This window comes from Euprymna scolopes, chromosome 8 (assembly GCF_053919585.1).
Source record: "Euprymna scolopes isolate OS-2025 chromosome 8, ASM5391958v1, whole genome shotgun sequence".
NCBI lineage: Eukaryota > Metazoa > Mollusca > Cephalopoda > Sepiida > Sepiolidae > Euprymna > Euprymna scolopes.
In genome coordinates, this window is record NC_136489.1 from 86,359,832 (window position 1) to 86,381,327 (window position 21,496).

Here is a 21,496-nt window from a genome sequence, read left to right on the forward strand (position 1 = left end):
GCAAGTATCTAATAAATCATGGCAACGATCAACAATATTCTATGCAAGGTGTGAAGTTTAACTCTTCACTCCATTTCGTTGAATAGACAAAAGATTATGAATAACGCTACATTCCAAACATTTAATTCCGAAATTTACATTTTTATAAAATGTTGCAATTTACACTTGGTCAATATTATAGGGCCAGAGGTATACATTCTACTAAATTATATGAAAAGTGTATGAAAACATTCAACGACTAAATTTAATGATTAGTTTTACCTCCACTGGTTTTGATGACTTCAAAGATTCCTTTAGGCATGCTAGAAATAAGCGTTTCCATAAAGGTGTGATGGATGTTGCTCCAACTTCTGAGGATTGCTTCGCAAAGTTCATTTTTTGTCGAATACTGCTTGCCATTTCGATCAAAATCTCTTGTCATCCATCTCCAAACGCTTTAAATTCTGTTCAAGTCCTCTGAGCATACAGAATATCCCAAGATATGGGTCCCATTTTCTTGCAGAAATGTGAAGGTCCGTCGTGCAGCGTGGATTGCAGCATTATCCTGTTGGAATGGCCATCCATCCCTACATAAACGATAACCTTTCCTCATCAATAGTGCCTTTTGTAACCTGCAAACATAACCAACCCTGCACCATCTGGAGCTCCATCGCCCCTCTGTAAGAAAAGACACCCCATATAACTTGGGTTCTCCACTACTATGGCCTGTGAAGAACATTTCAGGAGGCATGTTCAAGTTCAATATCATCGGAAGCAATCAGGACCATCTAGATTGAATTTTTTCTCATCAGAAACAAAACTTTCTTCTACTTTTAAACGCGTCATGGCTTTTTTGTCGTAAATGATATCTGATGGTAACTGGATTGAAATAAGCATCTGTGATGTCTTAATTTGATTGTAGGAAGCCCCCTGTCTTTTACAATAACCTGTCCTATTCTTCTACCTAATACAGGAGACTTTTTGGGAGACCTACCAGTGGATTTTGCTTTTCTATAATTCTCACTGCTCTTTAGAAAGTTGCAAATCATAGTTTTACTGCGAGGTACTTTAGCTGAGATCGTCCAGTGTGACAAACCTTGCTCAGGAAAATTTGGAATTTGACCACGCTCAACTTCAGTATATTTGTTTTGTATATTTCCTATCAGCAATTAAGCCGTTTTCTCTTTTTTCAACTAGCAAGGTTGCCTGGCGATAATCCGGTATCGTCACACAAATAAAATAAAAATTCATACTTAAAATACCAGAATTCTCCGAAGGGACCAATGGCGCAGTGGTTAGAGTACTTGAAAAAAATCAATCATAAAAAGTGATATTCTCCTGAAAGTTGAAGGTTCACTCCTCAGTATGAGGTACGAAAAAATAAAATTGCGAATTATTTAGGACCTCTATTCAGTCATGGCTAACGGAACAAGAGCATGTTATCCCCGGAAAGCAAATAAAGGGTTCCGCTCGAAATCCAGTCCACATTCCCGAGTTCGATAGAAACATTCCAGAGTTCGACAAAATGCACATGAAGACGGTCGGAGGTTACATCGATCGAACGTTGTGAAAATCACACTGAAGATGAGAACACTAGTCCGATGAATCCAAATATTACGAATAACCGATCCTCATCTTAAAATTCAGCGTTATTTTTATTTATTCAATTTTATTTTTCATCATCCATTCTTCCTATTTCTTTAATTGCTCTATTATACAGTATACTTATCTTTTTATTATCTTGATGGCTACAATTTCACGATAAAACTTATATTTACATTTTTAATTCTATTTATATATGTATATTGTCGTCTAATTAGGAAGAAATAATTGCTAACATGTGCACGACCTATTTGGTACATTTGGTATCTTTCATGCCAACCACATTTTTTTGCCGTCTCGCCTTTTGTCTTTTTGTAAGATATGTTTAGGGCTATTAATTCATCAATTGGAAACTAATGCATATTAAACTACATGCCCCATGGTCCTTAAAGGTCGTCTCGCATAAACCTATATCGAGGGTCTACCGTACAGCTATCAAACATTACACGGCTAGACACAGCTAGAACTCACTACTCAGTCAAACACAGCAAGCATTAAATACTCGGCTAAACACAGATAGCACTTATATCGATATAAACGTTTTGAGAATAACACTCGAGAGGAGAACAGTGATGCGAATGATCCATATAATATTTTTCATAGACTCTTTTTCAAACAAATTATTAAAAGACAAACAACCTAAATCAGTATTGGAATATTAAGGTTTAATTTAAATTAATAACAATAAAACCATCCCTATTTTAAACATTCCGACAACAGGCAACCTTTAAAAATCACGGGTTATAAGGCATGGATTACAAAATTCAAATAAGACAGACGATGAGGGGAGGTCTTGTCATAATTTGTTCACGAACCCACCCTGTGCCCGATACTACTGGGCAATATGCAAGCCTCCTAGACCTTATTCTCTCAACTTCCACTGAGCTATGCTCATGTTCCGTTCATTCTCTTCTAGGATCCTCCGACCACTCCGTCGTATCAGTTAAGATAAAAATGAAATGTGATAAGTCCCCAGACCTACCCCTCCACCGTACTGTATACCGATACTCCATGGCTGACTGGGATAGCTTCCGTACATTCATATCTGCATTCCATGTTTAAAAAGGATGTGTCCTCTATAGTATCAGATCTGACCGAATGGTTAATTGTAGGCATAGACCGATTCATACCATCAAAAATTTCCAACAAAAACCTAACAGCCAGCCATGGTTCTCCCCTGAATGTGCTGCTGCCATCGCGCACAGAAATCACTTTTTCCATAGCTACCAACGTAATAGATGCACTGAGACTAAAGCTGCTTTCAGGAACGCCAGCAACAACAAGCTATATGGTCAGTCTGTTAAATCCAAAGTAGCTGATCAGCGGCTTGGTTTCCACCAGTTTTGGCAAATGACAAATAGGATCCTGAACAGAAGTTCTATCCTAACCATTATTAATGGACAAGAGGTCATCTTGTCAGCATCAGACAAGGCCAAACTATTTGCAAAGCACTTTGCAGCTAATTCTACCCTATGCGACGAAGGCCATCAACTCTCCATATTCCCTCCTATAACACAGAACACGCTAGGTAACAGACAAATATCTGTGCATGAGGTCGTCAAGCTAATCAAAAACCTTGATTCTAGTAAAGCAACTGGCCCTGACGGCATCCCAATTATAGTGTTAAAAAAGCTTCAACCAGAACTTGCTCCCATACTTACGAAACTGTTTAAGCGCTGCCTTAAGGAGAAGTGTTTTCTGACTCCCTGGAAGACCTCATCAGTATGCCCTGTATTTAAGAATTCAGGTGATAAGTCATCTCCCTCTCAGTACAGACCAATAAGTCTCCTGTGTGTTATGAGTAAGTTGCTGGAATCCATATTAAATAGAGAAATAGTCAACCACCTCAGCAGAAATAACCTTCTTCGTGACACATAATATGGTTTCCGTTCTGCAAGATCTACCGCAGATGTGCTAACGGTTATATCTCACAGGATTAGTGAATCTCTTGACAACGGCTTCCTTTCTAGGGCAATTGTTCTTGACATATCAAATGCCTTCGACAATGTATGGCATAAAGTCCTACTTCACAAGATTTCCAGCTACTGTATAACTGGAAATGTTTTCTCAATCATTAAATCATTTCTGTCCGATAGGCTCATAAGAGTAGTGGTCGATGGACAAAAATCAGAGGCCCGCAGTATTAATGCTGGAGTCCCTCAAAGGTCAATCCTGGGCCCAACTCTCTTCCTGATCTACATCAATGATCTCCCTGTTTTCCATCAAAATCCGCAGAGTATTTTCCTCTGTTACATGTTTACGAATTCTATACTCCCCTATAACACTCATTTCCACATCACTACAGAATACTCTAACGGCAAAGTCCGGTCCAATCACCATAAACATTTTTATTTTGGCGCATAGGCATCTCTTTATATGGCATATAATGATGGTATTGTCTTGCCTAATAGAAGTCCAATAATTTTTATCTATAAACGTTAATTTTTTCTAAATCATCAATATTATGGAAAGTTTTACGTTTCCGTAACTCTAACTAGTCAGCAACACTTTCACATAATGCACACTTAAGAGCAGAATTTTCTAAACGCATTTTCTTTGCGTTTGGAGAGTCTCTAGAAGTGGTTGATGACGATAAATAGGAGGGACAGTTTGGTAATATTCGAGGAATAGAACCATCCTTAAGATAGTGATCTTTTAATTTAACACTAATTGTCTTTTCAGTCCTTTCATCAAATGCTGATGCCTCTTGCTGTATGTCTTCAGATCGAAAATGAAGTTCACATACCTAAAGAAATAATTTAAAAGAAAACCGTACCATGTTTGACTTAATACAAAAAAAGAAAATTACATGACAAAAAGCGATAAAATAAAAAAATAAGGTAAATGTGCAGAATTAGTCCACCCTCAAAAAATCCTTTTAAATTACCACTTTTAAAGGTTTTCGAGGGAGCTGAAAACGAAAATAACGTTTAAAATTACCGCAAACTTATAGTTTCCAAAATATAAAGAGATGTTAGATAAAAAAATGAATATTTTAACCTAAAACGACGACCCACTTTATGGCCATTTTTTTACATGGGCAACGAGCAATTTTTTTTAAATTACATTTTCGCCTCAAACAAGGCGAAGTGCCTCTTTGATGTAGGAATGAACACAACTAAACGTAAAATGAGCACCTACAGTTGACCCCCTCCCCGACAAAAATTTTGTTTAGACTTTTTGAAAGGGGCTGTTCATTTTACGTTAAATTGTGTTCATTGTACGTTGACTCCCAACCCTCAACATAAAGGTGGCCATACTCATTTTTTTCGCTTTTATTTGTTAAAAAGAAAGTGATGGCTATAAAGTGGGTGCTCATTTTACGCTAAATTTTTATAGAAAAGTTATCCCCCATTTTTTAAAGCGGACATTTCTTCAAATCATGGAAACTACTCGTTTGCCGTAATTTTAAATGTTATTTTCGTTTACAGCGCCACTTGTAGTATCAGAATTTGGGGGAATTTTTGACAACCCCAACACAAAACTGCTAATAACATATACAAAACTCGTAATTTCTCCGTTTAAAGTGGGTTGATTATTTTCTTTATGGAATATACTTCCAAAATAAACTATTAAAATTGTTTAAAAAATAATAGAAATATTATTTTTTTATTGCCGGCATTTTGTAAACACATTTTGTTTTAATAAAAAAATATTTCTATTATTTTTTAAACAATTTTAATAGTTTATTTTGGAAGAATATTCTCCAAAATTCTGACACTTACATGACATTTACCACAAATAATTTTTAATAAGCTTTTGGGATAACAAAAAAGGGCATAAACTTTTAAAAAAAGTTTAATCTATTTCACGCTGATATAAATATTGCACAGTAAAATAGTTGAACTAAAAAGATGAATGTTTTTTCTTATTTAGAATTATTTAAACAAGGGATTCCGTTTTTACGATATCGCTTTTATTAAATTGTTAGCTGAATGTACATACTATTTTCACCATACAACTCATTTTAAATAACTTTTTAAATAATAATTTATTATTTCAGCACATAACTTAAATAAATGTAAAATTCATTTTTATATGCATACTTTCATTTTTATTTTAAAATACGTTCTAAAAAAAAAAATAAATAAAAATAAAAAAGGCGCGTTTTTTTTTTTTTTTTTTTTTTTTTAGATATCTCAAACATTTTAACACTTACTCGGCTATATTTTAGATGGAGTAAAATCCTTTCCTTTTATTGCATTAATCCACTGGTAAATTATTTCCTTTTTTGCGGGGAAATGAAAACACGGTAAAATTTGGTCCATTTTCGTAGTTACCTCGGCATTTTGAAACTATACATCTCGACGGCATGTTTAATGTTTATTTAACCCTCCAAAACTTTAAACCAGCGTCCAGTTTAGTCATGAGACACATGACCAAATTTCAACAGACCGATGTTCATGACGTCACCAGACTACATTATAGTGGTCGCTAGGCCATCATATCACGGGAGCCACGTATTAAGCATTTCAAATTGTCTGCCGCTAATGACGACAATTTCAAATCGTCACAGTGCTTATTAACTATAGACACAAATTCCGTATAATCCTGGCTCTTTACGTGTAAGATTCATGCAATTCCATTGTTTATAAAAAAGGCTTCTTTTTGGACAGTATAACTCCATTAATAGTTTAATATAATCCATTAATAGTTTGACTGCCTCGTCAAACGACAATTCGTTGTTTTTTCTTGGTAAAATAAAGTCCACGAATTTATTATGTTCGGATGTACCTAACTTCAGTAGCAATAAACGAACCTTCTTTTGATCAGTCCATGCACTGCAATAAATTTTAAAAATGTCTTAAAATCTTCTGAAATATGCCTCACACGTTAGGTTTTTATCAGGAACACAGTGAAATCTATCAATAGCTGACCAGATCGCATTTTGGGAAAAAGGTGTGCTGGTTTCTTCTCTGCTATCCTTATTCACTAAAACTTGTGTTATCAAATCCATTTCTTTATCTGACTGGTTTTGTTGCTCAAAATGTATTTTTTTCAATTCCAATATTTGTTCATTTATTTCTTTTCTATCTCTTTCCTTTTTTTCCTCAAATAATTTCATTAAATATAACTGCTTTTCCAATATTTGTCCGTTCATTTCTTTCTTTTCTCTTGGTCGTTTTTCTTCGAGATATTTTATTAAATTTAACTGTTTGTCTTCGTTTTGTTTCTGTAATGTCAATTGCTCTTCTCTGAACCTGTTTTCAAGTTCTAATTGTTAACTTTGTTGGTATTTCACCATTTCTAAAATTCGTTGATTTCCTTTTTCTATAGTACCAACGCTATAGAAAAATAAAACGGTTACAAAATTCGTACATGGTTATTTAACGAATATTTCTTGCACATATTTATTTCCTCGTGTGGCAATTCTACTGGAAAAATAATTCGGCGTTTGCATTCATACAGAATGCAGTAGATTTCGTTTGTTATTTTTTAATTTTCGTAACGTGTAGGTACTGGATTCAATTTCTTGTTGATCCTACACATTTTTCCTCTTTTTTCTTTGAAAAGAAAAAGTTACTTATCTGTGAAAGAGAGTTTATAACATTTATTTAATATTGGCTACCCTTTCCGATTTCTGTCCGAAAAAGTATTCCTTTTCTCGTTAACACTTTGTTTGTCGTGCTTAACGAAATCGTTTTTTTTTTTCTTATTCGACGCACAGTCCCGTCGACCAGTGAAAAGTTTATTTTAATCGGATTAAAATACGACGTCTTTTTTAATTTGTGAAAATACTCGCTTTAGCCAATAAAATAAAATATATCATTTACTTTTGCATGAGTTTTTTTTCCTTTTCAAACGTTAATGCCTTTTAACCATAAGACGTATAAGGAAGACATGCTTTTTAGAACGGCAAAGTTGTTTTTGTACTTACTGAAAACTTGATCTCGTTAATTCAGTAATAATAAATCTCCACGCAATTCGTCTTATGAGTTCTGTTTCAGCTCGTAGTTTACGTTTTATTAGCTTTTTTAACAGCAAGATAGGCTTTTTGGCGATGTCTTTGTAAAATCCTTTTTTCGGCAAGAATTTGTTGTCCTTTTCGAAGTGTTCTTTATCCCGTGTTTGTGGATTTTTACGCTAGAATGTTGTTTTTCCCCCAAGTAGTTTTCCCGTTCTTCACCGGACTTTTGAAAAATAAATTCTTTGAAGCTTCAAATTTCCCCCGAGTGTAGGAAAAATTATTTCAAATATCCGCGTATGTTCTATTTTCTTTAATCCTTTTGGTCGTCAAATGTTGTCTTATTTTTTAGAGTGAATTCGTTGTCCGAATGTTCGTCATACAGTTGTTGTTAGCAATTATTGTAGGTTGATCCGGGAAGATCTTGAATCGTCCTCGTCAGCAAATTGTTGTAGACCCGTGCTAGGGGTTAAAATGAAAAAAAAAACTACAAGTAGTGTAAAGTGTATAAAATATAATATGTATTTATCATAAAGAATACGGGAACCATTAAAGTGGTATGAGAGGAACGTGTTCGTAGTATGCGGTTCAACATGGTATGAATGTCTCCATTTAGTCTCTGAAACCAGTTGTATTAATAGGACTGGTTGATTCCCGTTAGTTCTGAAATAGGGGGGATTTGTACCCCACAACAGTAATCTGTTGCTTTATTTGAGTAACGACTGTCTCTGATGATGATGATGATGATGATGATGATGATGATGATGATGATGATGATGATGATGATGATGATGGACGGACGGACGGACGGACGGACGGACATTACGTAGAGTATACACGCTATTTGCTGCTATTAATTCTTAAATCTCGGTGGGGGCTGTTTTGCTAGGAAGATCTAATGAATTTGTTAGCTTCCGTCCACATACACAACATGGTATTTCCATTTAATATCCACAAACCTCAACGTATCTTACTACGTCAACCTTATTATAACCGTCTTTCTTTCTATCTCCCTATTTATCTTTATCTATCTAGTTAGTTGGTTTCGCTTGAAATTCCAAATATGCAAGCAAATATCATATCCAAATCTGTAATTAATTGCGTCTAATTTACGGTAACACATACGTATAACTATCCAGAAATATTTATTTTACTTGACTATTTCAGAATTTTCAAATTATCATATTACACAACAAAAGAAGCAAATTCACTGCATATACCAATTTAAAAATATAAACAGTTTAATAGTCGCTTTTTCTTTCATATAAAAAAATCGCAAAAATGTTGAATGCTTAACATGGAATGGTATCACATTAACAAAACCTAAGAGACAAATGGTCGCCCTGATATCACTAGAATATTCATTCGTAAAGTTAAGCATTATTGGTGTTAATTGAAGAAGTTTAATAAGATCAATTGCAAAAGAACATCTAGTACGAACAATATGATTATTTGTCCATTAACACTTCAGGTATAAGTCGTATTGATGAAAATGCAAATCTACTTTTCTGTGAGTTAGGGATATAGATCTCTGTTTAAATAGTTGGGCACATATATTTTATATAGGTGTTAATGACTTTACATGACTTGTTGCAAGACAAGACTTTTTCACTAATAAATTTGACTTGCCTGAAATAAGGGAAATTTCAAACTAGAAAAGATAACGATAACTTAACAATAATTCAAACCTTACATGAAGAAAACGCATGGTGGAAGTATTAATAACCACATGATTTTGGTCGCGGTTTTACCTAGAACCAAATTAATTTTAGTACTTTGTATTGAGCGTCATTGAAAAGAGAAACATAAACAAAAAAGATACTGGGTAACACATTAGGTATTACAAAAGTGTCTCTACTACAACTAACAGCTAATATGCAAAAGAATCACCTGATACTAGCATAATAGACGCTCTGTACCTAATATTATGTTTTTATTGAATTAGTATGAGTCTTTAATGATTAAATTGCATGACTGTTTTATTATCAGCACAATGTTTTCTAGTAAAAATGTCATTTGTTTATAAGACTCACTTTCTGTTAATGTATAAATTTGTCCTCGAATACGTTACGTATCATAAATATATGATTGTAAAGTGTTTATATATTCATGCGTGCTTTCATCCCTTCTCTTTTTCAGGAACAATTGGCCAATAAGGAACGGTTCCTTTTAGAGAAGCAGACGACCAAGGAATGCAAATTGCACATCGTCTACAGAGAACAATTTTATGATTGCTAATGGGAAAAATATCTAAACAAATATCCAATTGCTTAAAACGCTAACACTTTCAGAAAGAGGCTTGCGCAATAGTACCCACACAAACCCGTTACTGTATGTGACAAAATTTGAATCGTTCTTCATTGTTTATTGTTTGTTTATTTATTTGTTTGTGAAGTATTATTCGCATCTTTTTATATTTGTTGTTTCACGACGCTTGGGGCAACTATTCCTCTGGCCCTCGTCAGGTTGTTAAAAGATCCAGCGTTCCTATCACGTCGCGGTTAATAACCTGACGAAGGCCAGATGAATAATTGGCCGAAACGTCGTGAAAAAGCGCCCATAAAGATGAGGATAATAGTTCACAAATAAGTAAATAAAAATATATAATTTTTTCATCTCAAAAGAATTTCCAAAATTAAATAATATATTCTTTATTGTTATCATTATTTTCTTACATATTGTGAAACAAGCATTAACAACGGAAATGATTCAATAAAATTTGTTTACATTTCGTTTATCGTAGATGTAAAAGACGTAAATATAATTCATATAATTTAAAATTCGTGTATAATGTATATGTAAAATATGTTGCCTTGGCACAGCTGTATTTAATCATATCGTAAATTAACTAAGCAAAACTATGAAAGCATATTTAAATGTAAAGTAATGTTTAAGTAAACTTAAATTTCATTCCTAATATGAAGGTAGTAGAAACCTACAATAAGTATATATATAAGGTAATACTTATTCATAAATGGGAATCCAAATGATAAATAAATCTAAAAAGTACCACTTATTATTTAATTTACGCATATGATATAAGAGAAATTACTCAGATAAATACCTAACTAGTTGCTACACACACGCCTATACATGTTTTCACTGACAACTGTGTCATACATATCGAATAATACTCACAGTGTTATCAAATATTATTTGTTATAACTCTTCTTCATCAAGAGTTTGGCTTATAAACTTATAAACATGATTATATAAGATTTATAAAACTTAGGTGCTCTTTTCAGTCGCGCAGAAATGTGTAAGGATGAAATAATGAAATTAATTTGTTGTGTCAATATAGTAGTTTATTCACACATATGTAAGGATGAAATAATGAAATTAATTTGTTGTGTCAATATAGTAGTTTATTCACACATATGTAAGGATGAAATAATGAAATTAATTTGTTGTGTCAATATAGTAGTTTATTCACACATATGTAAGGATGAAATAATGAAATTAATTTGTTGTGTCAATATAGTAGTTTATTCACACATATGTAAGGATGAAATAATGAAATTAATTTGTTGTGTCAATATAGTAGTTTATTCACACATATGTAAGGATGAAATAATGAAATTAATTTGTTGTGTCAATATAGTAGTTTATTCACACATATGTAAGGATGAAATAATGAAATTAATTTGTTGTGTCAATATAGTAGTTTATTCACACATATGTAAGGATGAAATAATGAAATTAATTTGTTGTGTCAATATAGTAGTTTATTCACACATATGTAAGGATGAAATAATGAAATTAATTTGTTGTGTCAATATAGTAGTTTATTCACACATATGTAAGGATGAAATAATGAAATTAATTTGTTGTGTCAATATAGTAGTTTATTCACACATATGTAAGGATGAAATAATGAAATTAATTTGTTGTGTCAATATAGTAGTTTATTCACACATATGTAAGGATGAAATAATGAAATTAATTTGTTGTGTCAATATAGTAGTTTATTCACACATATGTAAGGATGAAATAATGAAATTAATTTGTTGTGTCAATATAGTAGTTTATTCACACATATGTAAGGATGAAATAATGAAATTAATTTGTTGTGTCAATATAGTAGTTTATTCACACATATGTAAGGATGAAATAATGAAATTAATTTGTTGTGTCAATATAGTAGTTTATTCACACATATGTAAGGATGAAATAATGAAATTAATTTGTTGTGTCAATATAGTAGTTTATTCACACATATGTAAGGATGAAATAATGAAATTAATTTGTTGTGTCAATATAGTAGTTTATTCACACATATGTAAGGATGAAATAATGAAATTAATTTGTTGTGTCAATATAGTAGTTTATTCACACATATGTAAGGATGAAATAATGAAATTAATTTGTTGTGTCAATATAGTAGTTTATTCACACATATGTAAGGATGAAATAATGAAATTAATTTGTTGTGTCAATATAGTAGTTTATTCACACATATGTAAGGATGAAATAATGAAATTAATTTGTTGTGTCAATATAGTAGTTTATTCACACATATGTAAGGATGAAATAATGAAATTAATTTGTTGTGTCAATATAGTAGTTTATTCACACATATGTAAGGATGAAATAATGAAATTAATTTGTTGTGTCAATATAGTAGTTTATTCACACATATGTAAGGATGAAATAATGAAATTAATTTGTTGTGTCAATATAGTAGTTTATTCACACATATGTAAGGATGAAATAATGAAATTAATTTGTTGTGTCAATATAGTAGTTTATTCACACATATGTAAGGATGAAATAATGAAATTAATTTGTTGTGTCAATATAGTAGTTTATTCACACATATGTAAGGATGAAATAATGAAATTAATTTGTTGTGTCAATATAGTAGTTTATTCACACATATGTAAGGATGAAATAATGAAATTAATTTGTTGTGTCAATATAGTAGTTTATTCACACATATGTAAGGATGAAATAATGAAATTAATTTGTTGTGTCAATATAGTAGTTTATTCACACATATGTAAGGATGAAATAATGAAATTAATTTGTTGTGTCAATATAGTAGTTTATTCACACATATGTAAGGATGAAATAATAAAATTAATTTGTTGTGTCAATATAGTAGTTTATTCACACATATGTAAGGTTAGCCTATGTAGATGTTACCAATTATTTTAATAAAAATTATAAATTTTTATTCGTATTTTTATTAAGTAACTACGCCTTCAATAATGACTGCAGTACTCCTACTTTATGTAAATACTAAAACATGAACCTAATCAGTAAACAAATGAGAAAGATTCGTCTAATATTAACATCTTTTGAATGAAGATTTTAGCTATTTCAAATAATGATTTTGCAAAGCAATAGCGGGTCGGTAAATTTTACTGGTCACAAATGCAACAGATTTTTGTAATTCATCAATATATCTGTGCTCATCAATATACGACATTATATTGATATTGATTTACATGACATCGGTGTAGTTTTTTTTTAATATATAATCGTATTATACAAGTATTCAAATAATATAAATGTAGTATTTTCTTAATATAGATGTGTGTATATATTCGTGCAGTAAACAATGACTATATCACTCAATTAATATAAAAATGGTCCTATTAGTTGCTTGCAAAATGTTATGTAATTATTAATATATAAGTCGGTTATAGTTTTCATGTTTATAATCGTATAGCTTTGAACCACAGCGAAGCTTCATCATTGTTTGTATGAATTAAGTCAGTCTACGCTGAAGATTAAGCTGAGTTGTTAAAACAATTTCTGAGTGTTATTCTATTGTTGTTTCCTGCTACTATAATTTATCAATATTTTACTAATCATATGTTTTAATAAATTACACTAACTTCCATCTCAAAGTCCTAATCATCACTCTTAGTAAGAAAATTGGTAGTTTCTGCATGAGTCATTCACGAGTTGCATGTCTTGTATATAATCCAGCTTTTTATAGCCTTTCGACAAATTTCTCGGGACTGTAACTTAAAGTACGATCAACTCATGTTCGAACATATTTTCCCATTTCTCTTGTTAAATCGAAATGCTCGTCAATCTGTTCATCATTCACTACATCACAATAACTATTTACAACATTGCATATTATTTACTTCGATATAATTTTCATGGTGACAAGAGCTTAACGTTGAGTGTGAATTAGTAGCCTCAATATTTTCTTCTTCCTATTATTATTTTTAGTAGTAGTAGTAGTAGCAGCAGTTGTGTTTTAGTTATAATATTAGTAGTAGTAACCCGTATTAGGAGCTTTATAGTAAGACATAATATATTTCCTCGGAATTTTATAAAGAAATCTTATGGAATCTATAGAAATATCCATTAATCTATTTTGTTTAGATATAATATAATCCTCACACACACGTACGCATGGACATACACAGACACACACGCATACACACATACGCGCACACACGCACACACACACAAATATATATATATATATATATATATATATATATATATTTATACATACATACATAAATACATACATATGCACATACATACATATTCGGACATCCTTATATAAATAGTTGCTAATTATGATATTTATGTAAAAAAGGTAATTTATATCATATCGTGTTTTAAAAAAATGTATACCTTTTCAACCTAATTAATAAAGTACGCATTAGATAGAAGATACTCTATAAATTCATATGTAGAAATATGAAGAAAATCACCCACTTAATATACCTCAATGAAAGTAAACCGAAAGCTTTTTTTCTGTTTAGATATAGAGGATGCTACAAAAAAGATATGTGCCCGCCATTAGCAGCTGCACAAAAATTTAGACGATCCAGACTGATTTCATGATTTGAGTTAGGATATTATTACCAGCTTGCGTTAAGTGATTTTAAGAAATATATTCTACGACAGTTCTTTTCTGTAAATAGAGTTTATAGTTATTGCTTCCTCGTCAAGGTAGATTATGACACAAGGTTTATCTTTAATGGTAGAAAATTAACCTTCTCAAAATCTCAAAATGAAGTACTCTGGAATTGTACAAAATTAGCATTGCCACAGATTAGAAAAACTGAATGCCGTTATTCTTGATTCAATGACAATAGAATAATTAGCTATGAGTAAATTATTCTTATTTCATCGTAATTATATTTATTTATCCATATTACTTGGTTTGGTTAGTAAAACTCTTAGGATCAATTTGGTTTTAAGTACCCCAGACAATAGGCAAAATGTGTCAGATTACTTCGAGTCTACGTCGATTGACTTTTAACACAAATTTCATCTGTAAAAAAATAGATAATAAAACTAAGTATTTTTTTCACGAAAACAATTTTCTCGGTGGTTTTGAAACCAATTGATTCAAATTTTGTTCGTGATTAAATACGCATGTAAGTATCCAATGTGGGTTTGAATCTAATTTTTAATTTTTCTATATGATGCATGTGATTTAGCGAAGTGTATACTTAAATAATATTCAATATATTACTTTAATATATTACTTTAAGGGAATCCTAGAAACTAAACAAAAGCAAATATGGATGCTTTGTAATACTTTAGGGAAAATAAAACAAATCTGTATGTTTTCGGTTCTGAATTTGTGTTCATTATTATCATTATTATTATTATTAGTAGTAGTAGTAGTAGTAGTAGTAGTAATAGTAGTGTTAGTATTATTATGGGTATTATTATCATTATTACTAATATTATCATCATCATTATTATTATAAGTCTTAGTATTATTATTATCAGTAGCAGTAGTAGTAGTAGTAGTAGAAAAAGTTTTATTATTATTAGTAGTAGTATTTTTATTAGTATTATCTATATAAGTATTATTATTATTAGTAGTTGTAGTATTTTTATTATTATTATTTCATTATTATTATCATGATTATTATTATTATTATTATTATTATTATTATTATTATTATTATCATCATCATTATTATTATTATTATTATTGACTCACTAAGAGTTCTCAGCCCAGTATACAAGTTTCCTCCGGTTTCCAGTACTGTCCAACATTGCAAGAGCCGCTTGACATATATTTTTCACTGACATCGTCTTCACTAGAATTTGGTGGGGGGGGGGGCAATACGCTTCCACAAGATGCCAGTTCTCTTCACACAAATCAAACAGAGGTCTGGATCGGGCTCTCCCCTCGGTGTTTCCATCTTCTGAAATCCCTGACGATTTGATGTGATGACGATCGATGTATGTGCACTATTTTTTTATTCTTGTTCGGGGTGTCAGATGATTTGCAATTTTGCAGTTTCAGTCTCCTTAGTTTCATGTGGTATTCTGTGTTTTTGTTTTACGTCTGTAGTAGTAGTAATGCTACAAACAACCTCACCGCAAAAAAAAAGCAAACGGTTAGCTCTATTTGCTTCCAGTGCCGGAAAATCAGAAGAATACACAAGGAGTGTGGCATGTTTTATGAAAGGAGCAAAATAAATCGTGTGAAATGGCAACGGTTTCAGAACATAAATAGCCAAATTGTAAGAGAAAAGAGTCTGCTTTTCGCTCACGCTTGATGAGTAAAGCTTCATCAGCAAGGGACTAGCATGCGTATGCAACAAAATGGTGGACAAAGAAAAGGTTTCCCTCGTAAAGTGTTCCGGTGCTGTGAGCCATAATTCTCAAAATTCTACAGAACAAGCTATCTCGGTTAACAAATAACCAAACGCAAATTGCAGGCAAATTATTTGACATTCGGCTTATTCTCAAATTTTATGGCATCTCGCTTGATTATAGTGTCTGAATGGTTGGAAAATGTGGAGGTCGTGTTCGAAATGTGTGATGTTGAATACATCGAGCGTGTTTTACGATCCAAGCTGAGAGGTGATGCTTTGTCTGTATACTAATGGTTGACCCGTGATCAGGGGAAGAATTTAAAGTAAGTTAAATAAGCCAATCATTTGGCTTTTGCGCTGTGCCCTTTTAATTGCATTTGACAAGCTTGTCACAAGTCGTTTGTGCCTCGGAAAAAAATGTGGACGAATGTTTGGGTCACCTACAGAACCTGGCATCTAAGAAAAAAAACCTCTGGCCTATGGCTCAGTTGGGCTTTCGTATCAGGACTCTCCGATTAATGGATCCTCAACTATGGAAAACATGACTCTGGTACCAAACAATTCTAGGGCTATAGATCACATGAAAAAAGAGAAAGAGCCTGTTGCTGTGGTGGTCGGGCGACGTTGAATTCTTCCTACAATCCTCGGCCAACAGAACGCAGTCGCAGTGCAGTGCTACAAGTGTGGAGGTTCTAATTACTTTGCCAGAGACTGTCAGAAGAATGGGGGTAAAGTAAAAAGAGTGCTTCCAAAGATATATTATTATCAGTACCAGCAACAAGGACATGTCGCATCTAGCTGTCCGGGAAACAAGGCAAAGGACGAGAAGCCAGGACTCCTTTGACTCCACATAAACTAGAAGAGGTGTTCAATTATTAGATCGGATAGCATTGGTGGTTTCTGGGCGCTTCTCGTCTGTTGAGATTGAGTTGTTATAAAAGTATGAAAAAGTATCGCGATGTTGTCGGCAGGCTGGAAATGCCAGCTAAGCCACGGTGGTGACAGCATAACCTAAACAGTGACCAACAGAAATTCCCTGGTGACTGACGGTCTGCTGATAGACAGCAAACCATTATGCTTTGACTTTCTTTCTATGGATGGACATAATCAAGAAATTTGGCGGTGTGCATATAAACGAAGTAGCCAAGGTGCATTTTGCTGAGACGGCTCTCGCTCTGGATGCGGCAATAGAAGTAGAAGAACCTTACTTTCGCGCGGAATTCCACCAACCCACAAAATCCATGACGATATCGTGGAAGTGGTCCGGTCATCAACCGCCAGTAAAAGTTATGCAACAATGTACCTGAGTTTAACATCCCTGCAAAAGCTCATGCAGAATATAATGGAGAGCTACAAGCCTGAATAGGTTGTTGGTTTCTTACTTAGAAAAGGAACCGGGGTTCCATGGCAGTCATCCAGCAGAAACAAAAGCAGCGGTCAGTACTTGATAATTAGGATCGAAATGTGGATTCATTTACAGCCCACACGAACACATACTTTTAGTACACGTAAAGCAGTCATATATTTTAGTACACGCAATAAACATTGTTAATAAAGAAACAAAAGTGTTAATAAAGAGACAACGGTCACACGACGACAAATATTTTTATTGGAAAGTTGGTTGGGCACTTTCTCGTGAGTGGTAATTTTTGTGTTGCCGTAGCGTTCATCAAGCAGAGAGCATCTGACGTCACCACTGGGTGGGATGACAGTGAACGACACCCCTCTCAACATCATGATTAAAGAAGTTCTAACCGTGCACAACAAACGAGGGGCAAATGGTGCATCGACGGCCAAAACCTTAGCGTATGCGTCGATGCAAGCTTTATAGATATCGGCATGTCGTTGGTATATGGTGGGGCTGTGATAGAGAATACTTTATGGTTACACCTAGAAAAAGATTCCAAATATATTACTTTTGAGGAACTTAATGTCATTATTAAATGGATATATATTTGGCAATCCTCCTTCAATTTTATCACTGATTCAACTCATGTATATAAATTGATCTGGAATATCCTTACATAAGCTAGAGTACGAATCAATACTACGATTGCGTTACTCTTTTGATCACGATAATTAAATTGGTGAAAAGATAATTGGTTGTCGTATAGATGTATCATAAGTTAAACAAGGTGGACCAACCGATGAGAGTGCCTCAGAGGTGGCTTGATGCAATTAAGACAAATACTTCGATGAAATATTTTCATCATACAGTCGCCAAATTTTAGTGCAATATTTTCAGTTACCACTAGTGTACAAATGGATTTTAGACCTGTACCATCGTTAACACAGGTTTTCGTCGTCTGAAGGCAAAAGACTCGGACGCTGACGTTAGTTTAGAAGAAAAGTTTATTTGAAAAAAAAAAGAGAGCACCAGATAAAATATCAGCGCAACAATACACTTGCGTATGTCGATGTGTATTATAAATACAGACAGATATATAGACATATAGACAAAAAACCAGATAGGCAGAAAGACTGTTTGTTAAGTTTCATCTAAGCACATTATATATGACTACCCCAATAGATTCTCACTGTACAGCAAATTTAGCTTAGCTTCATTCAGGTGTCAGTCAGAATAGTCAATATATACCTCGGCCTAAAATCCAGCTACTTTCATTACTTTCCGCTTTGCGGTTTATGCTGACCTTTAAGGTGTGACACTGTCTTCTATCTAAATAGACCCTTTGCTATCTTACAGTGAAAATTACACCAAATTCAAATAATACAAACTATCATCAAAAATATAAATGAAAGAATCCTTTCAAGGAAAACACAAGCGGAGGCGGATACATTAAACTCGCATAAAGTTAATGCAATTATGATTGAAATAAGAAAAGAAATACTGCATTATACTTGAAAGCAAAGAAACCGCACAAAGAACAAAAACATCGAACCTGCTTATAAAATTATACTACTTAATGCGGCTAATAAAAAGAACGCAAAAGAAATGTGCTATCAAGGCGAAGAACGGAATCTTTCACAAGAAGATATACGCCGAGCTTACATTAAAAGCTTAACAATGCCATCCTGCTGTAGTTCAATCAATATGTGATTTTTAATATCAACGTAATATGTTTGGATATATATGTTTTAAACCTAAGCACATGGAAGCATTTATCCACTCTATTTTTATATAATAAAATGAATAAAAGAGGCTTATGTGAATTACAAAACGAAAATATCCAAGTTTTAAAACAAATAAATAAACAAGATCAGTAGTCGATAGCTCGTGTTTGGTCACCGGGCATTAGATCCAATGAACATTGGAGTGAGTTATCCAATCATGTACAAATTTTGCTTCTTTTTATAATATTCCCCAGTACTAGGACATATACTTGCGTCTTTAAGGTATGGAATAACTCGGTGAGAATGAAATACGTAATCGTAAAAGAATGAACTAGAGAAAAATATAAGAAAGAATATAAGAAAGAGAAATATAGAAAGAGAGAAGAGAGAGAGAGAGAGAGAGACCTAGAAATAAAAACAAAAATAAAATACCGAAATTTTTAATTGATTTTGACGTATGTTCATCCAATTTTAACCAATTACTTAATGTTTATGAGTGACGTAACATTAAACACTTTTCACCAATCTGGAAACAGTATATGGGTGTTGATTACGAGACAGCATTGTCATTTAGAGTTTTCTAAGCTAGCTGCAAAATACTCACTAACATTGTTGAGTGCCTTACAAATTATCGCGATCTCCGATGAAGGTGCTTGTATGGTTTATGTTTATGCTGGTCCATTCACAGGTGTTGTCTATCCATTTTCTTCTGTCTATTTGTCAACCAGTTTTCCCTGTATTATGCCTTTAACGTATATTTTGCATAGCCCTACAGTGGAATTCTACACGTGGCCGAACAATTACAATATATTATATTTTGCATTGAAAGCCAGGTTTGATTTCAGAAGAGTTTCCGATGCGTAGCTTATCTGTATAAGTTCTGGAGATAAAAAGGGTTTGCCATATTGCTTACTGTAATTGACGTTTGCTTTTGCGTCAGACCTCAAACATGAGGACGACTTTGCGTCAAAGGTCAATAATCTGGTCTTATCAACTCGTTATATAACTACCCAGAAGTTTTGTTACCTGAACTTTCATTTTTGCTTGTTTCCGTCCCTCATTATTCAACATCCATTCCTCACACATTTTACAAAAATGCTCATATTTTCTTTTTACTGCACCGATTATCCTCCATCATAGCCACATTTTCCCCGGTACAAGACAGAAAACAATAACACAAAACAATAAAACATCTCTTATTGCCCTAATAATTGGGATAAAATACCATTTCAAAAGTTTGTGAAGCCCGAAATTTCTTTCTTTGTGTATTTAATATACCATTCGATTACTAGTCAAAATGTTTTCTTTTTAATACAAAAAATATCAAATGTGTAATAGAAAAATATAGGAGACCATAGTAAAGAAGAAAGGAATGCGATTAACAGTAGTTTTCAATTTCATGAGCACTTTTTTCTAAAACTTGTGTCACATGCTGGTAGACACGCCGACGCGTGGTCCTCTGTCTCATTTTTTAAAGCTGACATCGGGTAATTACGCTCAATAGTATCTTGTGTGCTTCTGCTCAAATTAGCTTCTCACCTATCCCAGCATTTTCCCTTTTCGTGTTCTGTTTTTAACTTTCCGTGCCTCTGTTACTCAACCTCTGTGATAACAGATTTAACATTAATAATTATAATAGAGATCAGTTTAAGCTTTTATTATGTGAAGAATACCAGGCAAATCCCGCTTATCCTGCTGGTTGGTGACTCAACTCTAAACAAGGAGAAAACAACTTCAGCTGAACTGATTTGAGTTTATAACAATATAATACGAATAATGTTTTGTTAATGAAGCAATTTTTTTGGAGTTAAGCTTTAGTGACGATGGCCATCATTCACAGAACTCACCAGCGTGAGAAGATGGAAAATTACCCACGGGGATGCTTGCGTAGGATTGTCAATTGACTAATCGGAACGAGTATGAGTGTGACGGGGCAATCTTTTGTTGACTGGAGTATACGTCCGATATCGTCTAAACCTACCTGTTACTTATCTATAAAATATCGTGCGCAAGCGAATTTTGACAGTAGAATTCCTGAGTAGATTTTGAACTGCAAGGCGATAAATAATTCCCCGGGTTGGGAACATCAACTTCCCGGGTTGGGTTCATTAACTTCTCCGGGTTGGATACGTAAACTCCCCGGGTTGGGTACGTTATGGTTGAGACGATCCTACTCAAATCTCGCTAAGCCTATTATGAAGCCACCCGACCAGCATAACTTTCAACGGTCTGTAGACGTCTCCGGAAAAAAGGAGAAATAGACTATACTTCATAAGAGGGTAGAAGAAACGGTATTTTCCCACAAGAGAGGAAAGGACAGGCTGGCACGCTGCTGTTGATTTCAACGAGACTGTTATCCGATATTCAAAACAGAAAGGTGTTTTTCTAACGGACTCTC

General features: G+C 33.3%; 1 long non-coding RNA gene across 2 annotated transcripts in view; it reads left to right on the forward strand.

Annotated features, from left to right (window-relative positions):
• Window positions 1–10,121, forward strand: part of LOC145284051 (uncharacterized) — a 67,153-nt gene extending 57,032 nt beyond the window's left edge. For both annotated transcript variants that reach the window (XR_013868791.1, XR_013868790.1), the window contains one exon: window positions 9,626–10,121. This is a non-coding gene — a long non-coding RNA (uncharacterized LOC145284051). The remainder of the gene's footprint in view (window positions 1–9,625) is intronic.
• Window positions 10,122–21,496: the final 11,375 nt, after the last annotated feature.